Here is a 25,875-nt window from a genome sequence, read left to right as displayed (position 1 = left end):
TTTTTCAAGACACTTCTATACAGCTTAAAGTGACATTTAAAAGCTTAACTAGGTTAATTAGGTTAACTAGGCAGGTTAGGGTAATTAGGTCAATTATTGTATAACGATGGTTTGTTCTGTAGATCGAAAATATATAAAGCTTAAAGGGGCTAATAATTTTGACCAAAAATGGGTTTTAAAAAATTAAAAACTGCTTTTATCTATCTGAAATAAAACAAATTAGGACTTTCTACAGAAGACAAAATATTATCAGACATACTGTGAAAATTCCCTTGCTCTGTTAAACATCATTTGGGAAATATTTAAAAAAGAACAAAAAAATCAAATGGGGGCTAATAATTCTGAGTTCAGTTGTGCATTCAGTAATGATCTCACTTCATAAATGCGTGTGATTCATCACACCCTTCAAAGCATTTTAAACAGCACCTGCTGATGACTTAAGCATGAAGCATTTTACCCTGGGATTTCCCATAAGACGTGTGTATTTGTGCTTTTTTGTCTCATGCAGCTGTTGAACATTGACTCATTCATTCCCTTCCATTTTTTTATTTTCTTTATCCCTTTTATAAACAAACGTTTGGCAACACTTAAAATTAACGATAAAATCTGTTATTTTAAACTATATTTTTATTCAATTCCTGAAAAGTAAAATGTGTTTCTGAAGATTTAAAGCATTTTTTTGTTTACCCAAAATTCTTAGTTTTACAATTTTTGCTCTTTTCTCACCTGTTTTAATTTTCTTCTGACCACAAAAGATATTTTGAAAAAAGCTAAAAACCTGCAACCATTGACTTCTATAGTATTTGATTTTATTAGAAATCAATAGTTACATGTTTTCAGCTTTCTTCAATATGTAACCCACCAGTTCCACCGCACCCAACCTGGTCTGAGCTGGGGTCAAACCGGAAATTCTTTGTATGGGAGTTAGTTGCTCTAACAAGGAGGCTGAAGACCATGGCCTCCAGCAACTGTCGCTAGAGCACCTTTATGCTGGATTTATACTTTCACCTGGTGCCGTATTGCGCACCTCGCGAAATGGACGAGGCTTTTATACTTGTCGTGTTCGCCGTTGTGATATTCTTTAGAACAATGGGGGTGGTCAAAAAAAACCCACCCTAAAATCAGACGGATAAACAGAGAAGTAGGAAGTTTCTGGAACTACATCATATCATTAATATCGTTCAAAATTTTTTAACTAATTATTTTTACTTTTATAAATTATTGAAATGATTATAAGGATTTTTAGAACCATTTAAGATTTTTTTTTAATCAAACTTTGATGCATCACTGGCTTTTGTTCATATCTTGGACAGTTTTATCTTTTAAAGTTTATTAAAATATTATTGACAAGAGAACATGAGTTGCTCTACAAATATTATTTTATTATGGCAAGAATAAAAGCAAAAAAAAAAAAAAGTACACTCATTAAAAAAATACAGATGTTTTTTTTAGATGTAGCTCGCTCCACAGTTCACACATTCCTAGTTTCTGTCCTATACTTATACTAAACAGGTAACAATGGTCCAACATTCTTGAACATTATCACCAATAAAACCTAGAAAAACAAGGCATCAGTATATTGTAAACTGATAGGTTTAAATATTCCTTCTCAGATATCAAAGAATTAATTCTGTGATTTCATTTTAGTTTTGTAACTATTCAATTGTTTTAAATTCAAAATTGCGAAACATATTCTGTAATTGTGTACCTGGGTCTCCACTTTTGCCATGACCTCTTTTGGTTTTAACAAACTTATCCTTCAGGTTTTTCCAAACATTTTAACAAAAACGTTCTCTTTTCCCACGGCTGTTGCAATTATAGCCAAGAATTATTGATCATTCGGTTATCTCCATGATCACAGATCATAAAGATGTGTGTACAGTCTACTGTTTCAGACAAAATCTCTTCAGAGTGTTTCATATTCAACTCGAGTTTAAAAAAAAAAACATGCGCACGCCAGCCGAAATCATGCTATGCGCACCTAAAGCGAACATCTGCAAACTCTGCGATGACGTCACATTCGCAGCGCGCACTCAAGCGAACTAGCGGATGCGTCAAGTATAAACCAGGCTGAGCTGGGATTAAACCGGTAATTCTTTGATTGGGAGTCGGTTGATCTAACAAGGAGGCTAAAGACCTTGACCTCTAGCGTCTGTCGCTAGAGCACCTTTAGAGGTCAGAGGAGCGAGGTTCACTTAGCTAGCTTCTACTACAAATATATATATATATATATATATATATATATATATATATATATATATATATATATATATTTGTAGTAGAAGCTAGCTTCTATATATATATATATATATATTTTTTTTTTTTCAACAGATGAAAGAAACACAAATACATTTTATTTTTTGAGTGAACTATCGTTTTCATTCATTCAGTCATTTTCCTTCAGCTTAGTCTCTTTTTTGTCATAGGTCAGCACAGTGCAATGAACCACCAACTATTCCAGCATGTTTTACACAGCAGATGGCCTTCCAGCTCCAACCCAGTACTAGAAAACACCCATACACACTCATTCACACACATTTAGTTTATTCAATTCACCTATAGCGCATGTTTGGACTGTGGGGGAAACTTAAGCACCTGTTGGGAACCTACGCGAACATGGTGAAAACATACAAACTCCACACAGATATGCCAACTGGCCCAGCCGAGGCTAGAACCAGTTCTTGCTGTGAGGCCACAGTGCTTACCACTGAGCCACCGTGCCGCACTGAACTGTCAATGTAAGAACCATTATCAATGATTATGATCAACGAATGCCAAATCATAATCAGGAAGAAAACATGGAAATGCCATACAAGTCCCTATGAGCACTCTTTGTCACACTCATTAGATGCCTGCTAGTGTTCAGACCATGCTAATATGACTCACAGATTTAGTGCCGTTCCCCCACAGGAAGTGTGTGAGGATGTTTGTGCCTCAGACAATGGCATGGGTCTCCCTCTGGAAACAGAAACACAAAGCTGGAAAACCAAACAGTGGAGATTTGAGTTGTTATTGTGCTGATGGTCAACCCACAGCGATTCTCCAGATATGACTTTATTTGGACCTACTGCAGCTGGAATGTGGACAACAAGAAAGCTGTGCTTATAGACATCGTCCATTTCCTGTGAAGCTCAGTGGACGCTTTGTTGAATGAAATATTATGACTCGCTTTCCCCTGCTGTGTGTGAAGGGTTCGAGGAAGCCTGAGGAATCTGCTGTTCAGTCAAGATAAAAGCTGTACTTCACAGGGCATGGCCATGACCCCTAATGTGGAGGGTCAAGGCATTTGGAGTTATTTTGGAGAATTGGTCAGATTTCTATTCTAACAACTGACTATTGACCAAAATAAACACTAGAAGCTGTAGAAAGCACATGCTGTTGTTTCAAAGCATGGTAGGATGTATTATTGAAAGATCTGGGATTAAAAACAGGAGGTTTGTGCTTCATTTTTCATGAGGAGTGATTCACAAATATTTATTATCGTGCCTGATCAGTAAAATCAAATTAGTAGTTAAATCCTAGTTTACTATTTAATTTAATTCATGTTTATTTATTTAGTGCTTTTTTACAATGTAGATTGTGTCAAGGCAGCTTAACATAGAAGTTCGAGTGAATTGAAACTGTTTCAGTCCAGTTTTCAGAATTCAGTTCAGTTGAGTCTGGTTTAATTTTCATTGCTGAAAGTCCAAACTCTGAAGAGCAAATCCATCGATGCGCAGCTCCATAAGTCCCAAACCAAGCAAGCCAGTGGAGACAGTGGTGAGGAACTGACTTCACCAATTGACGAAAGTGCAGGAAAAAACCTTGAGAAAAAACAGACTCAACCATTTCTCCTCTGGCCAAACTTCCTGTACGGAGCTGCTGTCTAGATGCCGGAGGCTGGAGAACACTGGATGTCTGGAGAACTGCAGATGTGAGGAGGTCATCAGGGTACTACTCCAGGGGGCCAAACATTGTAGCATAATGTTAAAATATGTCTCTTTATTGTACATGAATTTGTTTTATTTGTATTTATTTATTTATATATAATTTTCTTTGTTTATTATTGTACTTGATGTCATCCATTGTTATGGTTAATAGTATTGTTAGAACACAATAAAAATTATTTTTATCATGTAGCTTATAGTAGCAGAAAATACAAGCATTACTTTCTAAATTAAATCTTATTCTAAGAAATTCATTACATGGATAAATGTTGTTAATTGTTTTGAAATGTACTTCTTTCATTTTAGGTAACAAGGGAAATGACAGGTATCTTTTTTTAACTTCAATAGTGTGTGGTTTAGATAAAATTTTTCTTTTAACAGGAAGAGGAAAATATTCTTTTGTCAGTAGTGATCTCAGGACCTTGTTGTTACATTTAATATCCATAAATGAATAATTATTATTTTCTGCTTGAAAGATCTCAGGAACATCTTTTTTTAGCTGTTCTATTGTCAAATCCTTTTGGGACAGATTGTAAAAGTGGTTAATGACAAACAATTTAATACCTGCGTTTGACTATCACATTGTGAAGTCTGTCATTTTTATTAAAAAACAAAGAATTTAATTTCTGTGTAACAATATGTTTATTGTAGCAAAATGTTATATTCACAAATTTAGATTAAGTTTCTCCTTGTTTCAAAGCATTTAAAAATGATTTTAACATTTTATATAAATTCATAAAACAGGTAAAAACAAAAGATGTCTCTAAACTCTTTAAGCTTTTGTCAGCTTATATGGACTCACCCTGCTGAATGTAATGTATTTACTTTTGTATTATTTAAGGTTTATTTATGTAATTATTATTACTATTATCGTGTACTAATTTTGCTTATTATATGCTGATTGGATATATTGTTATATATGTTTAACAATGAAGTTGAAATGCCTGTTGTTATTTAAAAGTGAAGTAAAATAAAAAAAAAGCTTATACTGTTACATAATTTGATCTAATCCATGTCCTGAAACACTCCTTCTCTCCTCCTTTCACCTCTCATATGAATGAATCTCCGTTGAACGACTCCTTCACTAGCCGACTATAATATACAAAAACGTAAAAAAACTAAACCTTACCTATGAAATGTTCTGCCGTTGTGCTTTGTTTTCTTTATTTGCTCGTTACTACACCCGTAGACAGCGCTAAAGTCCAGCATCTTTACGTAGTAACACTGTCTCGACTAGTGCTGTTGAACGATATTTGTCCTGGGAGCACTGTACAAATGTGGCGGCGCTATAGACGCATGCGCAGGGTCCCTATGCGATATCTAGTGTATATATCTATGATACTGTAGAAGTTATCTACTGTGGCTGCCTCAATGGCAGGCTAATATACTTTACTTCAGTGGAAAACTCGGCCCTCGTCATAATATAAGGATTATGCCCATCATATATGCTAATTTTCTATTTGTATCTCCTTTGAAATATGATATACATCGCAAAAATACGGCCTTTCCTCTGTGTTCCTGCCCTCCTCCATCTGAATTTCGCGCCTCACCAAAACCACGTGATTGCAAATGTGGAGGGCGGGTGTAGTGACGTTGGCGCGCAGGGGCGGGGAAGGTTGTGATTTTGGTATAAATACGCACGTCAGCTGGCTCACCTGTTTGCCAGTGCGATAGTTTGCTAAGTTCTCCGATAATAATGTCAAACTAACAAACGCCCCAAACACTCGATGGAACCCACGCCGTGTACCGCCAAAAAGCTTTTTGGCCTGAGGTCGACACATCATCCTCAACATCGCACCAGGAGTTTGAGACCCATCTGTAAAGCAGCTTACAAAAGGTATATAATGTTCGTTTGTGTTGTTGATCAACGTAGCGGTGTTGCTAACCTGCAGCCCAGTTTAAATTGAGTAAAGTTTTGTTTGTGAAAATAATAGCTTTGCATTTTAATAGGGTATATGCCGAGCTAGTGTTTTTCCCATACTGATAAACTTCCGGTGACCTGTTATTGTGAACTTTTTTCGTTTAATACGGTTCCTTTTGCAGTATCGATGTTGTAATGTAATTAAATACATTCAGTTAAATAAACGTTGGTGTTTTAGTTGCTCAAGCGTAAAACGAGACAAAAAGCCGTTTGTTCGCACGCGCCCGTCAGAATCGGCAAGCTAGCGCAGAAGTATTAAATGCTCATATTAAAAAGACATGGCGGGGTAACATGTAATTTAATGTAGTGTTTCTTGTACAATCTGAGAACCACTTTAAATAGGATATCACTCAGTAAGTGGAGATCGCTGATTTTTAAAGAAAACACCTTAAACGCACCGATTTTGCATTGGCATTCAATTCGCCGGAAGCGCTTAACCCAGGTTACTGGCAAATTAAAAGTCCTATTAGCATGCTTCGGCAAACATGCCGAAACATAATAATATGACTTTTAATAAATAATCTTTGTAATACGAGTATTTATTTTACCCCAGTATATTCAATGGAGCTTCTACACTATCCTGCCGATTCTGACGGGCGCGTGCGAACAAACGTTTTTTGTCTCGTTTTATGCTTAAGTAACTAAATAAATGCCAACGTTTATTTAACTGAATGTATTTTAATGACATAACAACATGGATACTGTAAAGGGAACCGTATAAAACGAAAAAAGTTCACAATAACTGGTCACCGGAAGTTTATCAGTATGGGAAAAACACCAGCTCGGCATATACCCGATTGAATTCTGCTTAATGTTAGCCTAAACGAGAAACTGTTATACTAAAGTTTGCTTTGTTTTAAAGAGTTTTTGTGAATCACTCAGTCTATTTATCGTCGTCATCCAGACAGTGATTGTAGAGTGAATGTTGAATTAAACATTTATTTATTTGTATATGTAGATGTGCCACTTTTTGAATAAACTAGATTCAGGTTGTGTTTGTTAATATTTGGGGTGTTTTTTATGAGAGCAGGCTTCCATTTGTTGTGCAGGATGAGTGATGTTGAATTGAGGTAAGGTTGGTTTTATACTCGCGCATTCATTCAGTTATATAGTACAGTATATATGACTAACGTAGACTAACCATATTCCGTACATTTAAAAATATTCAAATATGAATCTTTGCATTTACTAATTTAAGTGGTTGTAAACAATTTATTTGGGCTGAATTTAAACAAATTAAGTTGAACTTTACTAAATTTACTTTATTTAAATTCAACACATAAATTGTTTGCAGCATTTATTTTTTTCAGTGTATACGACCATCAGTGTTGCCAACTATTTCCAAGAGGAGGGGAGACTGCAGACTTGGATCCGGACAGATCTACGGCCTAAGCAGTTTTACGTCCCAGGCAGTTTTACACCCCTGTTGTTCCCGATGCCTCCAGTAGAGGGAGGCAGTGCAGTATTTTTTTAAGCCTTTATAACTATACCACACTCAACCATAATTGCATTCAATTACATTTAATATAATGCTATAATGTTCTAGTTTAAACAATTAAACTATCATATATATATAAATATATGCAAAGAAACTCACAATTTTAAATGGTCTACTGATTTTTATTTATATAGCTATACAGTGCATTTTGTATATTAGCTATGAAGTTTGCATTGCACATGCAATAATATTGTTGTTTTCTAATATTTGTTGTTACAATTTGTTACAAAGAAAATAATAAAATATGGGAAAGTCGGTATCACAATTTGTAGCTGCAAATAAAAAATAAATAAAAATGTCTTGGTCCTTTTGTTTTACCTTGTTATAATTCTTAAAGAATAAATCAAATATATAAAAACATATTTTGATAAGTTTTCGCATTGGTCTAGGTAATATATAAAATGGCATGATTTTTTTATTTATTTATTTTTTTGCTTTTCATTTGCCATTCTTTCCTTTTTTGGGGGATTAAGAATTTTTAGATATTTGGTCTAGAAGCAGATCAAACTTTTAAGTGCGTAAAGGATTTTTGCAGAGTATTTATACATAACTATTTGTTTATTTTTTTAGTGAGCATGAAGAATTTGATGCAAGGATTCAGCTTCATTTTAAGAAAGCTGCCAATCTAATGATATTGTTGTCAATAAATAAATGTAAAAAAAGAAATCTAATGTCTGGGTTTTTGTTTGTCAGGTAGCTAAATGGTCCTTTGAATTTTAGAAAGGAGTGAATTGTTTGTCTAAACGTTCTGCAGCTGGCTGGTAGTCAATACCACCGCATCATCAAAGCACATCATTACTCCATATTACACTATTGTTTGGTTATAATTTTATTTTCAAAATGCAACTTTACATATAAACAATAGAACAAAATGCATATCTCTATATGAAAACGTATAACTAGGCTACTATTAACATTTACACTATCCAACTATTTGTGTTTTTAATTTTTCTAATTAAATCTATATTAATTTGCAACTGGGCTTTTGCTGAAATTATTTTATCTATTATTTAATTATTATTTAATAATTTAATCTGAAATTATTTTTTTTGAGAGTATCAATTCTGCATATTATAATAGTGAGTTTATAACTCACTTTCTGATACATTAACTTAGCGTTCATATTTAGCGTAATCTAATTAGAATAAATATTTATGAACAGGACATTTATTAATCTGGGAGCGTTGACTTCAAACTTTATTTGGCCATGTATCTTTCATCCCCCTACTGGACGCATTAGGAACAACAGGGCCGTAAAATTGTGGGTCGCAAAACTGCCTGGATCCAAGTCTGCAGACGCCCCATATAGCTATAGCCTGCCCGAAAAGTTGCCACGCGCTAATTTGCATATCAGTGATTTTGTAATATCTGACAAGCGTAAGCCCGTCATGTCTTTACTCTCTGAGGTGCAGTGTATTATAATATATTAAAACGTTACATAAAGATATAGGTTCTAATTAACATATAGCTTTGCCTGATGACGTCACTGCATAATCACAGCTCAAAACCACATATTTATGTAGTTTAATAATAATAAAAATTCCATCTTTATGTAGTATAAAAAATAATCGTTTTCTCAAATTGACTGGCCATCTCAGCAAAAACATTATTTGAAATATGTCCATATAGATTTGTATGAAAAATAGAATTGACTATTTGTAAAAGTAATACAAACACTTTTTGATAAGATTTTTTTCCCCATATAACACTGATAATGAACAGGTACATTCCTTTAAACAATCTGTACTTTTTAAACTTGTGAAATTAACACATTTGTGAAAGTGACAGCAATTACAGCACTATTGGAATTTATTGCTACCCAAGTTACCAACAATCATAAATGTTAACAAATATTAGTAAATAAACGGTTATGAAATGCAATTTGAGCTAGCAATTTACTCTGCTGAGTGAAGCCGGCAGTCACTGCTCTGAGTTACTTGTTAGAAATTGCTAAAAGTAGCCAAATGAATGTTATCTATTGCTAAATTTGTTTCTAGGGGCTTTTTGGAAAAAAAAAGTTGCTATATATAAAAAGTTGCTAAATCTAGCAACAAAATTGCTTAGTTGGCAACACTGACAATGATGTTCTGTACACAGTTTAATACTAATTAGGTTAGATATAAAAATCCAAAATCAAAGAAAAAGTTCTTATATGTTACTTAATGTGTCTGCTTTTTGTGTAAGGCAGTGGTGCTCAACCCTGTTACTGGAGATCGACCTTCCTGCAAAAGTCAGCTCCAACCCTGATCAAAAACACCTGAACCAGTTAATTAGGACCTGAACAGCTCTTGATAATTACAGGCAGGTGTGTTTGTTATGGGTTGCAACTGAAATCTACAGGGAGCTCGATCTCCAGGAAGGGATTCATCAGAATAAACATCAAAATCAGTCCAAGACACTCAAAAAATGTGGAAAAAAAGCCTTTATTGACATTGCTGTTCCTTAAAACTGCAGCTGCATCAGGTTACCCTTATGAAGTCAAGTGTTATCAAAATGTGTAGGCGCAGTTTGAAGAAATAGTCATGTCAGTAGAGGCTTTTTAATATTTTCCCCACATTTTTCAAGTGTCTCAGACTGACTTCTGCTGTTTATACTAATTAGGCTGTTGTTGTTAGATTAATTTTCAAGAGGGGCTAGAAAAAAATAGTGACTTTTTTTTTTATTTATTATAAATCTTTAGGAAATATTTTTGGTACATAAAAAATAAGAGGATACAACAAGCTAATCCAGCTAAAAATAGTGCTGCAAAATGCCACTTATTGGAGTATTTAAACATCAAAATCAAACAGAAATGGGGTGAATAAATGCAAAAAAGTCCACATTTTGAAAAAAAGAACCACCCCTTACACCAGGCTGGCTACGGGCCTGGTGAAATATTTAGTGAATATTTATTGAAGAATAAGAAACATTGCAATGTTCTATTTTCCAGTGTACTGTGTAGGCCTGCACGATATTGCAAAAAACTGACATAGCAACATTTTATTTTTCTGTGATACATATAGCGATATTGAGTATAGTTTTAACAGGTGAAATGAAAAGCTTCATAATTTTATGATAATTTCTGATGGCAATAGGATGATTTTGTAGTGGAGCACATCTGCATAAAATGTAAGAAACAATCACATGATAAATACATTAAAGCAAAGTTACAAATGAAAAAAAAATGCTTTATGGTTTTTCAGGGAGTCTAATAGTATTCAGGTAAAACTAATTGAATAATTAAATGTGAAATAAATACACTGATTATTATTCATTGCATATATACTGTTCCTAAATACAATTAATCTTTCTTGAAGTTTGTACAATGTTAATTTTCTGTGCCTGAATGCTTTAAACTGTCTAACCTGTGGTACAGATTACCTTTTAACACCAGTCTCTGAGTATACTTACGGGTCGTAGACAAGTTATATATATCTGTGTAATCTTTGTCTCTCACTCCTGATCCTGACTTCCTGATCACAGCAGAGACTCTCCTACCAAATGTTTTCGAAAAAAATCAGTAAGTTTGCTACGTCCACCTAATGCTTACCGCTATATTGAATATTCGGTCTAAATTTGCATGTAAGTGTTACTTTAAAACAGCACAGCATTAATAAACTGTAAACCATGTTGTACTTAGTCATTCACTGATTTCGTGATCTCTATTTAGAGTTTGCAAACAATAGTTTTCTGAAATGATATTAAGGAGAAAGTCTGAATGTGCAAAAATAAAAACAATCTTTCCTAAATTGATGATGTGGTGTTGCGGGTCACCTTGATGGGTTTTTCCAGATTCCTCCTCGTTTTTCCAGGCTGTTGTTAGTCACTGTGGAGTCTGCCTTGATAGCCTGAAAGCTTATGGCCTGAAGGCTTATTATGTAGTAGAATATATGTAGACTTAAACTTTGTGTGCTGTTGGGGAGGTTTTCATCCTCTCTGGAGTGGTTTTTAGGATATATTTGGCCACAATTTCCTCTGTTTCTCAGTAAATGCAATGATTTTTAGTGACAAATCTTACTTTGACGTGTGTACTTTAGAAAAATGCTCTTGAATTTTTCACAAACTCAACAATATAGTCTGGGCAAATTGACTACCATTTTGTTATGTTGGTGGCTTTTCATATATATTTTTTGCCCCATCAACATCCATTGGAAAAATATTTTTTGATTGTAAAGCCATGACACCATATAATCGTGCATTCTTTATTGTTGGTGCTTTTCCCTTATGGAGTGTGTGAAAGAGTATGTGTATGAGAGATCTTTACACACTTCAACATTGAGGTAAAGTTGGTTTTATTCACACATTCATTCAGTGGCAACTTGTGACATGCTCCCTATATTGTTTACCATGGTAATTTGAATATTCAGTCTGAAATCAAATGCAAGTATGACTTCAAAACAACATTAGCACTACTTATTTGGCTTTAAACCATGTTGTACAATCATAGTCATTGCCTGATAATGTGATTTCGCTATTTATATTTTGCAAGTAATACTTCTCTGAAATGATATTAAGGAGAAAGTCTGAATGTGCGAAAATAAAACCAATCTTTCCTAAATTGATGATGGGATGTTGCAGGTCACCTTGATGGATTTTTCCAGATTCCTCCTGATTTTTCCAGGCAGTTGTTTGTAACTGGAGTCTGCATTGATAACCTGAAAGCTTATTATGTAGTAGAATATACATAGACCTAAACCTTGTATGCTGTTGTAGATGTTTTCAGGATTTTTTTGGCCACAATTGTCTCTGCGTTTCAGCAAATGCAATGATTTTTAGTGACATCTTATTTTGACACGTTTAAGGAAAATGCTCTTGAATTTTTCACAAACTCAGCAATATTGTCTGGGCAAATTGACTATTTTGTTATGTTGGTGGCTTTTCATGTTTTGTTTTTTTTTGTTTGCCCCATTAACATCCATTAGAAAAATAGTTTTTGATTGTAAAGCCATGACACCATTTAATTGTGCATTCTTTATTGTTTGTGTTTTTCCCTGCTGGGAAGAGGTCAAATTTGTCATCAGTGATGCTGCAGAAAACCTTAAATTCTGTTTTTTTATGGAGTGTGTGTGAGATAGTATGTGTAAGATATTTGCACACTTCAATATTAAGGTAAAGTTGGTTTTATATTTGCACATTCATTCAGTGGCAACTTGTGACATGCTCCCTATATTGTTTACCATGGTAATTTGAATATTCGGTCTGAAATCACATGCAAGTATGACTTCAAAACAACATTAGCACTACTTATTTGACTGTGGGAAATGTTGTACTTTGATAGTCATTGCCTGATAATGTGATTTCGCTATTTATATTTTGCAAGTAATACTTTTCTGAAATGATATTAAGGAGAAAGTCTGAATGTGCGAAAATGAAACCAATCTTTCCTAAATTGATGATGTGGTGTTGCAGGTCACCTTGATGGATTTTTTCAGTTGTTAGTAACTGGAGTCTGCATTGATAGCTTAAAGGCTTATGGTCTGAAGGCTTATTATAGAATATACATAAACTGAAACCTTGTGTGCTGTTGGGGATGTTTTCATCCACTCTGGAGTGGTTTTTAGGATTTATTTGGCCACAATTTCAAAATTTTAAATTTGACATCTTATTTTGACATGTATATTTTATGTAAATGCTCTTGAATTTTTCACAAACTCAATAATATTGTCTGGGCTACCTTTTCAGTATGTTGGTGTCTATGTTAATGTTTTTTTTTGCCTCATTGACTTCCATTATAAAAGCATTTTTTGATTGTAAAGCCATGACACCATATAATCGTGCATTTTTGCTTGGTGGTGTTTTTTAAGGTGATCTTAGTATTTTCTTATTGGTTTTGTCATATTTATTTATGCTCACAGTTTAAGTCTTCATTTATTGATATACTTCAGTTTTAATATTTTTTTCTTATTTGTCGTGCCTTTAAAAAACTTTATATACTTTATATATTGTGATTTTTCATTTGTATTAGATTTGTCAAGTAATTTTTCAGTTTTGTTATACGTCAGATTCAACTTGATTACTGAAATGCTGTTGCAGTTTTTGGATTATTTTCATTTTTGTATTTTTCATTTGATTTCAAGGATTTTAAACAGATTTAAGCATAAGAGATTGTACTGTTTGTAACTTTATTTATTTAATAATTTTTATTATTTAATTACAGTACCTGGTGGCTTAGTGGTTGGCAACGTCGCCTCACAGCAAGAAGGTTGCTGGTTCGAGTCTCTGCTGGGTCAGTTGGCATTTCTATGTGGAGTTTACATGTTCTCCCCGTGTTAGTGTGGGTTTCCTCCAGGGTGCTCCGGTTTCCCGCACATTCCAAACATGTGTGCTATAAGGTGAATTGAATAAACTAAATTGATCATAGTGTACATGTGTGTGAATGGATGGGTGTTTCCCAGTAATGGGTTGAGGCCGGAAGGGCATCTGCTGCGTAAAACATATGCTGAAATAGTTGGCTGTTCATTCCAGTTATATGTCCATTTATTTGTTTATTTATTTTTGCTATTTTGTCACCTTCTACAATTTTGTACCCATTTTGTTTTAAGTAGGCTTTTTTGCATCTGCAGATCATTGACGCTGCAGCACTTTGAAGGTGGGGACTTGAGCGGCCCTCCAGATGTAAAGTTGTGCTCCCTTTATGTTCAGCCTTAGTTTTGTTGCGATTCCTTCCATACTTATTTTGTTTGTGTTTATCTTAATTTTTTCTAGACCGATCCATTAGTTTTTTCCCATCATTTGTGTTATAGTTGTGGCTGTAAGAATTCCTCTATGGCGACCCCTGATAAATAAGGAACTAAGCCGAAGGAAAATTACTGAATGAATTACTGTACCTGAATACTCTAAGACTTGCAAAACGATAAACCGTTGTTTCAATTGTATGTTTTTTATTGTATCGATTTGTGCTTGTAAATAGTTTATTATATTTTATGCAGATGCACTTCACAGAATCATCCTAATCAGTCAAAAATGATTAATTCTTTCAAAGTACAGATATTCATGTCATCTGGTGAAATATTTAGTGATTATTTATTGAAGAATAAAAAATATTGCAATGTTCTATTTTCCAGTGTACAGTGTAGGCCTGCACGATATTGCAAAAAACTGACATAGCAACATTTTATTTTTCTGTGATACATATAGCGATATTGAGTATAGTTTTAACAGGTGAAATGAAAAGCTCTTCTATTTGGAAAGAATTTATAATTTTAGGATAATTTCTGATGACAATAGGATGATTTTGTAGTGGAGCACATCTGCATAAAATGTAAGAAACAATCACATGATAAATACATTAAAGCAAAGTTACAAATAAAAAAAAAAAAGCTTTATGGTTTTTCTGGGAGTCTAATAGTATTCAGGTAAAACTAATTGAATAATTAAATGTGAAATAAATAACACAGATTATTATTCATTGCATATATACTGTTCCTAAATAATATTAATCTTTCTTGAAGTTTGTAAAATGTTAATTTTCTGTGCCTGAATGCTTTAAACTGTCTTGAAATAGGTACACGCTCACAGTCCTTAAAACAAATGATACTTTTATAAGTATATTTCTCATTAAACTTTGCAATAACTGCACAGTTATGTATGTTTTGAACTCCTACTCAACTATAATCTCGATTTGACATTGCAGATTCTGCTTTGTGACTTTTGCGGATATGCAAAATTTTTTTGTTAAAAGTCACAAAAAAGTTTACTATTTGTAACCTTTTATTTGACTGATTTCATACAGTACAGGCTTGTGGTGTTATTTTATTTATTTATTTTTTAAACCCTATACCTGAATACTATTTGACTGCCCAGAAAGTTTATTACACTTATCCATCACTTACCTAACTTATCTTTGCTTGCAATTTGTTTATTACAATTTAACTATAATTACCTTTACTACAGAATTATTCCAATCAATTTAAATTAATACACTTTTCCAAATTAAAGGTTTGTAGCAAACATATTGCAATATTTATCGCAGAAAAACTAAATGTCTGATTTTTTTTTTCAATATCGTGCAGCCCTACTTTGCAATCAAAAAGTGTGGTTTTAGTGAAAGTCAATGGGGCAAAAACCTAATGAAAGGCTAGTTAATTTGAACAGTCAACAAGGGTTAAAAGGACAGTTCACCCCAAACTAAAAAAGTCATTTATTCATCCTGTTTCTTTTTTTTTTCAAACTTGTTAAAGTTTTATTATTATGTTAAGCTTGAAGTAGTTCAGTGCATTTATGTTGAGCTCTGTAAGATGGCATGATGGTAATTGGGTTGTGTGTGTTTTTTCTCAGCAGGTGTGTTTCATTGGGTGATGTCCTTCATGGTTTACCCCCATAACGAGGCTTTAGAGTGGATGATGCAGGATGAAATCGTGCTGACTACAACACTAAATTGGTGATCGATTTGGAGACGCTGCAAGGGGAACATGCTCAACTCCTCATAACCATTCTGAACTGCAGTCAACCAGCCGGAGCACAGGAGACATCCACACTGCTGCTGGAGGACATGGAGGAGGACATTGAGCTGGGCCTGGGAGAAGCACAGCGGAAACAGGAGCGCAGGAGGAGTTCAGACTGCTGCTGGAGGACATGGAGGACATTGAGCTGGGCCTGGGAGAAGCACAGTGGAAACAGGAGCGCAGGAGGAATCCAGACTGCTGCTGGAGGACCTGGAGGACATTGAGCTGGGCCTGGGAGAAGCACAGCGGAAACAGGAGCACAGGAGGAGTCCAGACTGCTGCTGGAGGACATGGAGGAGGACATTGAGCTGGGCCTGGGAGAAGCACAGTGGAAACAGGAGCGCAGGAGGAATCCAGACTGCTGCTGGAGGACCTGGAGGACATTGAGCTGGGCCTGGGAGAAGCACAGGTAAAACAAATGCGCAGATACACACAGTGCTCTCATGATTATGAATTTTGGCTGATGATTAATTCAGTAAGAAATAAGTGTGATTATGCACTTCTCATAAAATTTTGCATTGACAATTAATTGTCTATTTTGGGGCCCATCTATAAATCCAATATACAGTTATGTCCATAAATATTTGAACATCGGCACAATTCTAACCTTTTTGTCTCTATATACCAACACATGGATTTAAAATTAAATGAAAAAGATGTTCTTTAACTGCAGACTGGCAGCTTTAATATGAGGGTATTTGCTTCCAAATCAGGTGAACGCTGTAGGAAATATATTAGTGTGCACATGCCTCCCACTTTTTAAGGGACCAAAAGTAATTGGACAGAATAATTATCATAAACCAAACTTTCACTTATTAGTACTTGGTTGCAAGTCATTCGCAGTCAATTACAGCCGGAAGTCTGTAATGCATAGACATCACCAGATGCTGGATTTCATTCCTGGTGGTGCTCTGCCAGGCCTCTACTGCAACTGTGTAGTGATAATTGGATTTATAACAAATATTAACGGCAATATTTTGGTATTGATAATAATTTTGATATTTTAGCCTCACATAGGGGAACCATTTAATGTAGTTATAATTGGATTAATTAAATTTTGACATCAATATTTTTGTATTAAGATTAATATTGATATTTTAGCCTCGCACCATGTAGTAAATAACATATAAATAACTCCTTTTAACAAGACAAAACATTGCTATTGCTCTGATACAAGTTTATTTATGGATAACATTACAAAGCACTGCAGTGTTTGTGTGTTCTGTGTTTGTCTGACAAAATTAGTCTTACCAAAATATAAATATTTGAAACAAGCTGAAGCTGATTGGTCAATTCTTGTTAAGTGACTCGTGGTGCGCTTGCGGAATTCATTGGCATGACTGCGTCATGCCACTTGTGCGCTCAAGATGCGCACCTCCATTGGAAACAACAAACTTGTGCAAACTCTAGAAATGCGCAACATGCAAACGACCCCTAAAAGGCCGCTGTCATTTGCAATCTCCACCTGTTGATCTTCTTGCAAAGACATGGTGCGTTCACCAGATTTTTCGACAAATGGCTTGCCAATCTATTCCTTGGCAGTTTGTGGGTCGTTCACTGGGCCCCCTTAGCAATGAAACTTTCTAAAGAGGTCTAATTTTTACTCACTTTGCTGCTCGATATTGTAAAAACTGACATTGCAACATTTTATTTTTCTGTGATACATATAGCGATTAAAAAAAAGCTTTATGGTTTTTCTGGGAGTCTAATAGTATTCAGGTAAAACAAATTGAATAATTAAATGTTAAATAAATACACTGATTATTATTCATTGCATATACAGTGAGAGTAAAAAGTATTTGATCCCTTGCTTATTTTGTTGGTTTGCCCACTAATAAAGACATGATCATTCTGTACTTTTAATGGTAGATGTGTTCTAACATGGAGAGACAGAATATCAAAAAGAAAATCCAGAAAATAACTTTAAAGAAAATATCTTAATTCATTTGTATTTCATTGAGGGAAATAAGTATTTGATCCCTCTAGCCAAAAGCACCTAATACTTGGTGGCACAGCCTTTGTTTGCAAGCACAGCGGACAGACGTTTGTTGTACTTAACCACAAGGTTAGCACACATCAGGGGGAATTTTTGCCCACTCTTTTTTGCAGATCCTCTCTAAATCATTAAGGTACATAGTACATGGCTCCATCCATCTTCCCACTGATGCGGTGAAGTAGCCCAGTGCCCTTGGCAGAGAAACAACCCCAAAACATAATGCTTCCACCTCCATGCTTGACGGTGGGTACAGTGTTCCTGGGGTCATAGGCAGCATTTTTCTTCCTCCACACATGACGAGTAGAGTTTAGGCCAAATAGTTCAATTTTGGTCTCATTTGACCACTGAACCTTCTCCCAATCACTTTGTACATCTTTGAGGTGATCATTGGCATACTTTAGGCGGGCCTTCACATGTGCCTTCTTAAGCAGGGGTACCTTTCGGGCACTGCAGGATTTTAATCCATTGCGGCGCAAAGTGTTGCCAATTGTTTTCCTGGTGACTGTGGTCCCAGCTGCCTTGAGGTCATTCACTAACTCCTGCTGTGTGGTTGCAGGCCGATTTCTCACAGTTCTCATGATCATTGCCACCCCACGAGGTGAAATCTTTTGTGGAGCACCAGACCGAGGTCTATTGATGGTCAGGTTATACTTCTTAAATTTTCTCACAATTGCACCAATGGTTGTTACTTTAATACCCAGCATCTTGCTGATGTTTTTGTAGCCCGTTCCAGATTTGTGCAGGTCAACAATCCTGTCTCTGAGGTCCTGAGAGAGTTCTTTGGTCTTAACCATGTTGGAGAGTTTGGAATCTGTCTGATTGTCTGATTCTGTGAACACGTGTCTTTCACACAGGTGTTTAGTTAGAACAGGTGTCTTCAATTCAGGTAACAAGTTGATTGGAAGTGTCTAACTGGTCTGTGAAAGCCAGAACTCCTAATGCATACTAGGGGATCAAATACTTATTTCCCTCAATGAAATACAAATCAATTAATATATATTCTTTAAAGTTATTTTCTGGATTTTATTTTTTATACTCTGTCTCTCCATGTTAGAATACATCTACCATTAAAAGTACAGAATGATCAGGTCTTTGTTAGTGGGCAAACCAACAAAAGCAGCAAAGGATCAAATACTTTTTACTCTCACTGTATACTGTTCCTAAATAATATTAATCTTTCTTGAAGTTTGTAAAATGTTAATTTTCTGTGCCTGAATGCTTTAAACTGTCTTGAAATAGGTACACGCTCACAGTCCTTAAAACAAATGATACTTTTATAAGTATATTTCTCATTAAACTTTGCAATAACTGCACAGTTATGTATGTTTTGAACTCCTACTCAACTATAATCTCGATTTGATATTGCAGATTCTGCTTTGTGACTATTGCGGATATGCACATTGCAATATCAATGCTGAAACTGTATATTGTGCAGCCCTAGCTTTTTAGTATTACAGCCACCAGAGGAGAGACATCATAAACACACTGCGATTTAAAATACACATTAGTGTTGATGACATGTCTAATGTTGGATTCACACCAAATGTCTAGAAGCATGTCACTCTCTAGTTTACTCGCTGGATCTTTTTCACCTTACATGCGTTTTTTTGTTGAAAGTCACAAGAAAGTTTACTATTTGTAACCTTGTATTTGACTGAATGTATACAGTACAGGCTTGTGGTGTTATTTTACATTAGATTTTTTTAAACCCTATACCTGAATACTATTTGACTGCCCTGAAAGTTTATTACACTTATCCATCACTTACCTAACTTATCTTTGCTTGCAATTTGTTTGTTATAATTTACTTAATTACTTTTACTACAGAATTATTCCAATCGATTTAAATTAATACACTTTTTTTTCCAAATAGTCATTTTTAAGTTTTGTAGCAAACATATTGCAATATTTATCTCAGAAAAAACTATGTCAGATTCCCCCCCCCCCCCTCCCCCCAATATTGTGCAGCCCTACTTTGCAACCAAAAAGTGTGGTTTTAGTGGAAGTCGATGGGGCAAAAACCCATTGTAAGGCTACAGTCATTTATTCATCCTGTTTCTTTTTTTTCAAACTGGTTAAAGTTTTATTATTTTGTTAAGCTCAAAGTAGTTCAGTTCATTTATGTTGAGCTCTGTAAGATGGCATGATGGTAATTGGGTTGTGTGTGTTTTTTCTCAGCAGGTGTGTTTCATTGGGTGATGTCCTTCATGGTTTACCCCCATGACGAGGCTCTAGAGTGGATGATGCAGGATGAAATCGTGCTGACTACAACACTAAATTGGTGATCGAATTGGAGTTGCTGTGAGGGGAACATGCTCAACTCCTCATAACCATTCTGAACTGCAGTCAACCAGCCAGAGCACAGGAGACATCCACACTGCTGCTGGAGGACATGGAGGAGGACATTGAGCTGGGCCTGGGAGAAGCACAGCGGAAACAGGAGCGCAGGAGGAGTTCAGACTGCTGCTGGAGGACATGGAGGAGGACATTGAGCTGGGCCTGGGAGAAGCACAGCGGAAACAGGAGCACAGGAGGAGTCCAGACTGCTGCTGGAGGACATGGAGGAGGACATTGAGCTGGGCCTGGGAGAAGCACAGTGGAAACAGGAGCGCAGGAGGAATCCAGACTGCTGCTGGAGGACCTGGAGGACATTGAGCTGGGCCTGGGAGAAGCACAGGTAAAACAAATGCGCAGATACACACAGTGCTCTCATGATTATGAATTTTGGCTGATGATTAATTCAGTAAGAAATAAGTGTGATTATGCACTTCTCATAAAATTTTGCATTGACAATTAATTGTCTATTTTGGGGCCCATCTATAAATCCAATATACAGTTATGTCCATAAATATTTGAACATCGGCACAATTCTAACCTTTTTGACTCTATACACCAACACATGGATTTAAAATTAAATGAAAAAGATGTTCTTTAACTGCAGACTGGCAGCTTTAAAAGGAGCCTATTTGCTTTTAATGTAGTTATAATGTATAAATGTATAAATAACCATTTAATGTAGTTATAATTGGATTAATTAAATTTTGACATCAATATTTTTGTATTAAGATTAATATTGATATTTTAGCCTCGCACCATGTAGTAAATAACATATAAATAACTCCTTTTAACAAGACAAAACATTGCTATTGCTCTGATACAAGTTTATTTATGGATAACATTACAAAGCACTGCAGTGTTTGTTGGTTCTGTGTTTGTCTGACAAAATTAGTCTTACCAAAATATAAATATTTGAAACAAGCTGAAGCTGATTGGTCAATTCTTGTTAAGTGACTCGTGGTGCGCTTGCGGAATTCATTGGCATGACTGCGTCATGCCACTTGTGCGCTCAAGATGCGCACCTCCATTGGAAACAACAAACTTGTGCAAACTCTAGAAATGCGCAACATGCAAACGACCCCTAAAAGGCCGCTGTCATTTGCGATCTTTCTCCGGAAGACAAAATATTATCTTATATACTATGAAAATTTCCTTTTGCCATTTAATATCACTTAAAATTTATTTGAAAAAGAATAAATATTTAACTGAAGGGTGAATAATTTTGCCTTTAATTGTATATGTATGTTAATTTATTAAATTGTTGATCTATTATACTAATAGACCTTTTTCACATTTCCAGGCTTCCTTGTAGCGGAAGTCACCACTGATAAATAAACATAGAAGGCATAGAATATAAATATGATTTTTTTTTACAATCCTTTTTGCTGAAATAAGAAAATATCAACACAAGTGTTATCAAGATTTTCAGAAAAAGGAAAATTTGTGTGAGAAGAGAGAATAACATGAAATTTGCTGGCCCGCTAATAGACAATGCATTATAAACGCCTTTTACAATCTGAAATTTGTTTTTTGTATTGTCATACAAAGATAATGTAATAGATATGTAAATACGTATAAATTTAAAACAATCTAAATAATAGAAATTAAAGAATTTAAGATGCTGATGATCGTATCATGACATTAATTATGAAAAATCCATTATACTGGAAATGCAGTTTTTATGTATACATAATGCAAATGTCTGTGTGTTGTCAGATCATCAGCGTGTTGGCAGAACCAGTCGCTGCGGTAAAAGCTGGACAACACCCAACACACACTGCAGAAGAGCAAACAGAGCATCGCACAGCTGGAGGAGGAGAAGCACCTAGAGTTCATCAACCAGATTGCGCTGATCAGGTAGCTGACGTGCACTTGATCGGTCAGAAGGCAGCTGTGTGCACTGGTTGGTAGAGTGCCTCACACTGTGCCCTTAAAAAACATGCGACGCGAGCTTCACATCGAAAATGTGAAGTGTGCACCAAAACATGCGACACAAAAGTTAATCATGTGTCGCAAAAATAGAAACGGTGTCTAAAATCGAAATGTCACCAAAAAAATCTAAAATGTGAAGTGCACGCAAAACATGCGACACAAGCTAAACATGTGTCGCAAAAATAGAAACCGTGTCTAAAATTGAAATGTCACGAAAAAAATCGAAAATGTGAAGTGTGCACCAAAACATGCGACGCAAGCTAAACATGTGTCGCAAAAATAGAAACCGTGTCTAAAATTGAAATGTCACGCAAAAAATCAAAAATGTGAAGTGTGCACGCAAAACATGCGACACAAGCTAAACATGTGTCGCTAAATAGAAACGGTGTCTAAAATCGAAATGTCTTGAAAGTCGAAAATGTGAAGTGCACCAAAACATGCGACGCAAGCTAATCATGTGTCGCAGAAATAGAAACGGTATATAAAATCTAAACGTTACAAAGCTAGGGTGCTCTGATCGGTCAGGTTGCCTTGTGTGCTCTGACTGGTCAGTTGGACCCTGGGTCCTCTGGTTGGTCAGGTGGCCGTACGTGCGCTTATTAATCTGAAAGCTGATGTGCTCTTCATGGGCCGTACGTGCGCTGATTAATCTGAAAGCTGATGTGCTCTCTTGATCGACCGGTTGGCCTGGGGTGCTCTGATTGGTCAGGAGGCAGCTGTGTGCACTGGCTGGTCAAGTGCCTTACACGGTGCCTTCACAAAACATGCGACGCAAGCTAAACATGTGTCGCAAAAATAGAAACCGTGTCTAAAATAGAAATGTCACAAAAAAAATCGAAAATGTGAAGTGCACGAAAAACATGCGACACAAGCTAAACATGTGTCACAAAAATAGAAACGGTGTCTAAAATAGAAATGTCACGAAAAAAATCAAAAATGTGAAGTGCACGCAAAACATGCGACACAAGCTAAACATGTGTCGCTAAATAGAAACGGTGTCTAAAATCGAAATGTCTCCAAAGTCGAAAATGTGAAGTGCACCAAAACATGCGACGCAAGCTAATCATGTGTCGCAGAAATAGAAACGGTATATAAAATCTAAACGTTACAAAGCTAGGGTGCTCTGATCGGTCAGGTTGCCTTGTGTGCTCTGACTGGTCAGTTGGACCCTGGGTCCTCTGGTTGGTCAGGTGGCCGTACGTGCGCTTATTAATCTGAAAGCTGATGTGCTCTTCATGGGCCGTACGTGCGCTGATTAATCTGAAAGCTGATGTGCTCTCTTGATCGACCGGTTGGCCTGGGGTGCTCTGATTGGTCAGGAGGCAGCTGTGTGCACTGGCTGGTCAAGTGCCTTACACCGTGCCTTCACAAAACATGCGACGCAAGCTAAACATGTGTCGCAAAAATAGAAACCGTGTCTAAAATAGAAATGTCACCAAAAAAATAAAAAATGTGAAGTGCACGAAAAACATGCGACACAAGCTAAACATGTGTCGCTAAATAGAAACGGTGTCTAAAATCGAAATGTCTCGAAAGTCGAAAATGTGAAGTGCACCAAAACATGCGACGCAAGCTAATCATGTGTCGCAGAAATAGAAACGGTTTCTAAAATCGAAATTTTACGGAAAAAATCGAAAATGTGAAGTGCACGCAAAACATGCGACACAAGCTAAACATGTGTCGCAAAAATAGAAACCATGTCTAAAATAGAAATGTCATGAAAAAAATCAAAAATGTGAAGTGCACGCAAAACATGCGACACAAGCTAAACATGTGTCGCAAAAATAGAAACCGTGTCTAAAATAGAAATGTCAAGAAAAAAATCGAAAATGTGAAGTGTACACCAAAACATGCGACGCAAGCTAAACATGTGTCGCAAAAATAGAAACCGTGTCTAAAATTGAAATGTCACGAAAAAAATAAAAACTGTGAAGTGTGCACCAAAACATGCGACGCAAGCTAAACATGTGTCGCAAAAATAGAAACGGTGTCTAAAATCGAAATGTCTCAAAAGTCGAAAATGTGAAGTGCACCAAAACATGCGACGCAAGCTAATCATGTGTCGCAGAAATAGAAACGGTATATAAAATCTAAACGTTACAAAGCTAGGGTGCTCTGATCGGTCAGGTTGCCTTGTGTGCTCTGACTGGTCAGTTGGACCCTGGGTCCTCTGGTTGGTCAGGTGGCCGTACGTGCGCTTATTAATCTGAAAGCTGATGTGCTCTTCATGGGCCGTACGTGCGCTGATTAATCTGAAAGCTGATGTGCTCTCTTGATCGACCGGTTGGCCTGGGGTGCTCTGATTGGTCAGGAGGCAGCTGTGTGCACTGGCTGGTCAAGTGCCTTACACCGTGCCTTCACAAAACATGCGACGCAAGCTAAACATGTGTCGCAAAAATAGAAACCGTGTCTAAAATAGAAATGTCACAAAAAAAATCAAAAATGTGAAGTGCACGAAAAACATGCGACACAAGCTAAACATGTGTCGCTAAATAGAAACGGTGTCTAAAATCGAAATGTCTTGAAAGTCGAAAATGTGAAGTGCACCAAAACATGCGACGCAAGCTAATCATGTGTCGCAGAAATAGAAACGGTGTCTAAAATCGAAATTTTACAGAAAAAATCGAAAATGTGAAGTGCACGCAAAACATGCGACACAAGCTAAACATGTGTCGCTAAAATAGAAACCGTGTCTAAAATAGAAATGTCACGAAAAAAATCGAAAATGTGAAGTGTGCACCAAAACATGCGACGCAAGCTAAACATGTGTCGCAAAAATAGAAACCGTGTCTAAAATTGAAATGTCACGCAAAAAATCAAAAATGTGAAGTGTGCACGCAAAACATGCGACACAAGCTAAACATGTGTCGCAGAAATAGAAACGGTTTCTAAAATCGTAATTTTACGGAAAAAATCGAAAATGTGAAGTGCACGCAAAACATGCGACACAAGCTAAACATGTGTCGCAAAAATAGAAACCGTGTCTAAAATAGAAATGTCACGAAAAAAATCGAAAATGTGAAGTGTGCACCAAAACATGCGACGCAAGCTAAACATGTGTCGCAAAAATAGAAACCGTGTCTAAAATTTAAATGTCACGCAAAAAATCAAAAATGTGAAGTGCATGCAAAACATCCGACACAAGCTAAACATGTGTCGCTAAATAGAAACGGTGTCTAAAATCGAAATGTCTCGAAAGTCGAAAATGTGAAGTGCACCAAAACATGCGACGCAAGCTAATCATGTGTCGCAGAAATAGAAACGGTATATAAAATCTAAACGTTACAAAGCTAGGGTGCTCTGATCGGTCAGGTTGCCTTGTGTGCTCTGACTGGTCAGTTGGACCCTGGGTCCTCTGGTTGGTCAGGTGGCCGTACGTGCGCTTATTAATCTGAAAGCTGATGTGCTCTTCATGGGCCGTACGTGCGCTGATTAATCTGAAAGCTGATGTGCTCTCTTGATCGACCGGTTGGCCTGGGGTGCTCTGATTGGTCAGGAAGCAGCTGTGTGCACTGGCTGGTCAAGTGCCTTACACCGTGCCTTCACAAAACATGCGACGCAAGCTAAACATGTGTCGCAAAAATAGAAACCGTGTCTAAAATAGAAATGTCACAAAAAAAATCAAAAATGTGAAGTGCACGAAAAACATGCGACACAAGCTAAACATGTGTCGCTAAATAGAAACGGTGTCTAAAATCGAAATGTCTTGAAAGTCGAAAATGTGAAGTGCACCAAAACATGCGACGCAAGCTAATCATGTGTCGCAGAAATAGAAACGGTGTCTAAAATCGAAATTTTACGGAAAAAATCGAAAATGTGAAGTGCACGCAAAACATGCGACA

The 25,875-nt window shown here is 36.1% G+C and overlaps 1 protein-coding gene and 1 long non-coding RNA gene across 11 annotated transcripts in view; one reads left to right on the top strand and one right to left on the bottom strand.

Moving 5' to 3' along the window:
* Window positions 1-2,532: 2,532 nt before the first annotated feature.
* LOC147832743 (uncharacterized) lies at window positions 2,533-5,487 on the bottom strand. Its single transcript, XR_015514713.1, has 2 exons — window positions 5,056-5,487; window positions 2,533-3,933 (listed from the first exon to the last, which is right to left on the bottom strand). It is a non-coding gene; the product is annotated as an uncharacterized LOC147832743 (long non-coding RNA).
* A 100-nt stretch (window positions 5,488-5,587) lies between these two features.
* The window catches only part of bend7 (BEN domain containing 7), a 152,041-nt gene continuing 131,753 nt past the window's right edge, over window positions 5,588-25,875 (top strand). The window contains exons 1-6 of one of the 10 annotated variants that reach the window (XR_015514703.1): window positions 5,588-5,763; window positions 13,482-13,656; window positions 13,888-13,939; window positions 15,605-16,177; window positions 19,943-20,441; window positions 21,818-21,958. The gene's annotated coding sequence lies outside the window, so the exon portion shown is untranslated. Of the gene's footprint in view, window positions 5,764-13,481; window positions 13,657-13,887; window positions 13,940-15,601; window positions 16,178-19,942; window positions 20,442-21,817; window positions 25,037-25,875 lie in introns of those variants that run through there. The other 9 variants (XR_015514705.1, XR_015514704.1, XR_015514712.2 and 6 more) reach the window with 9 other exon arrangements.

Source organism: Danio rerio, chromosome 18, assembly GCF_052040795.2.
Source record: "Danio rerio strain M-AB ecotype USA chromosome 18, GRCz13ab, whole genome shotgun sequence".
In the NCBI taxonomy this organism is placed as follows: domain Eukaryota; kingdom Metazoa; phylum Chordata; class Actinopteri; order Cypriniformes; family Danionidae; genus Danio; species Danio rerio.
The sequence above is the reverse complement of the archived record's forward strand: the minus strand, read 5'-3'. Positions and strand labels throughout refer to the sequence as shown.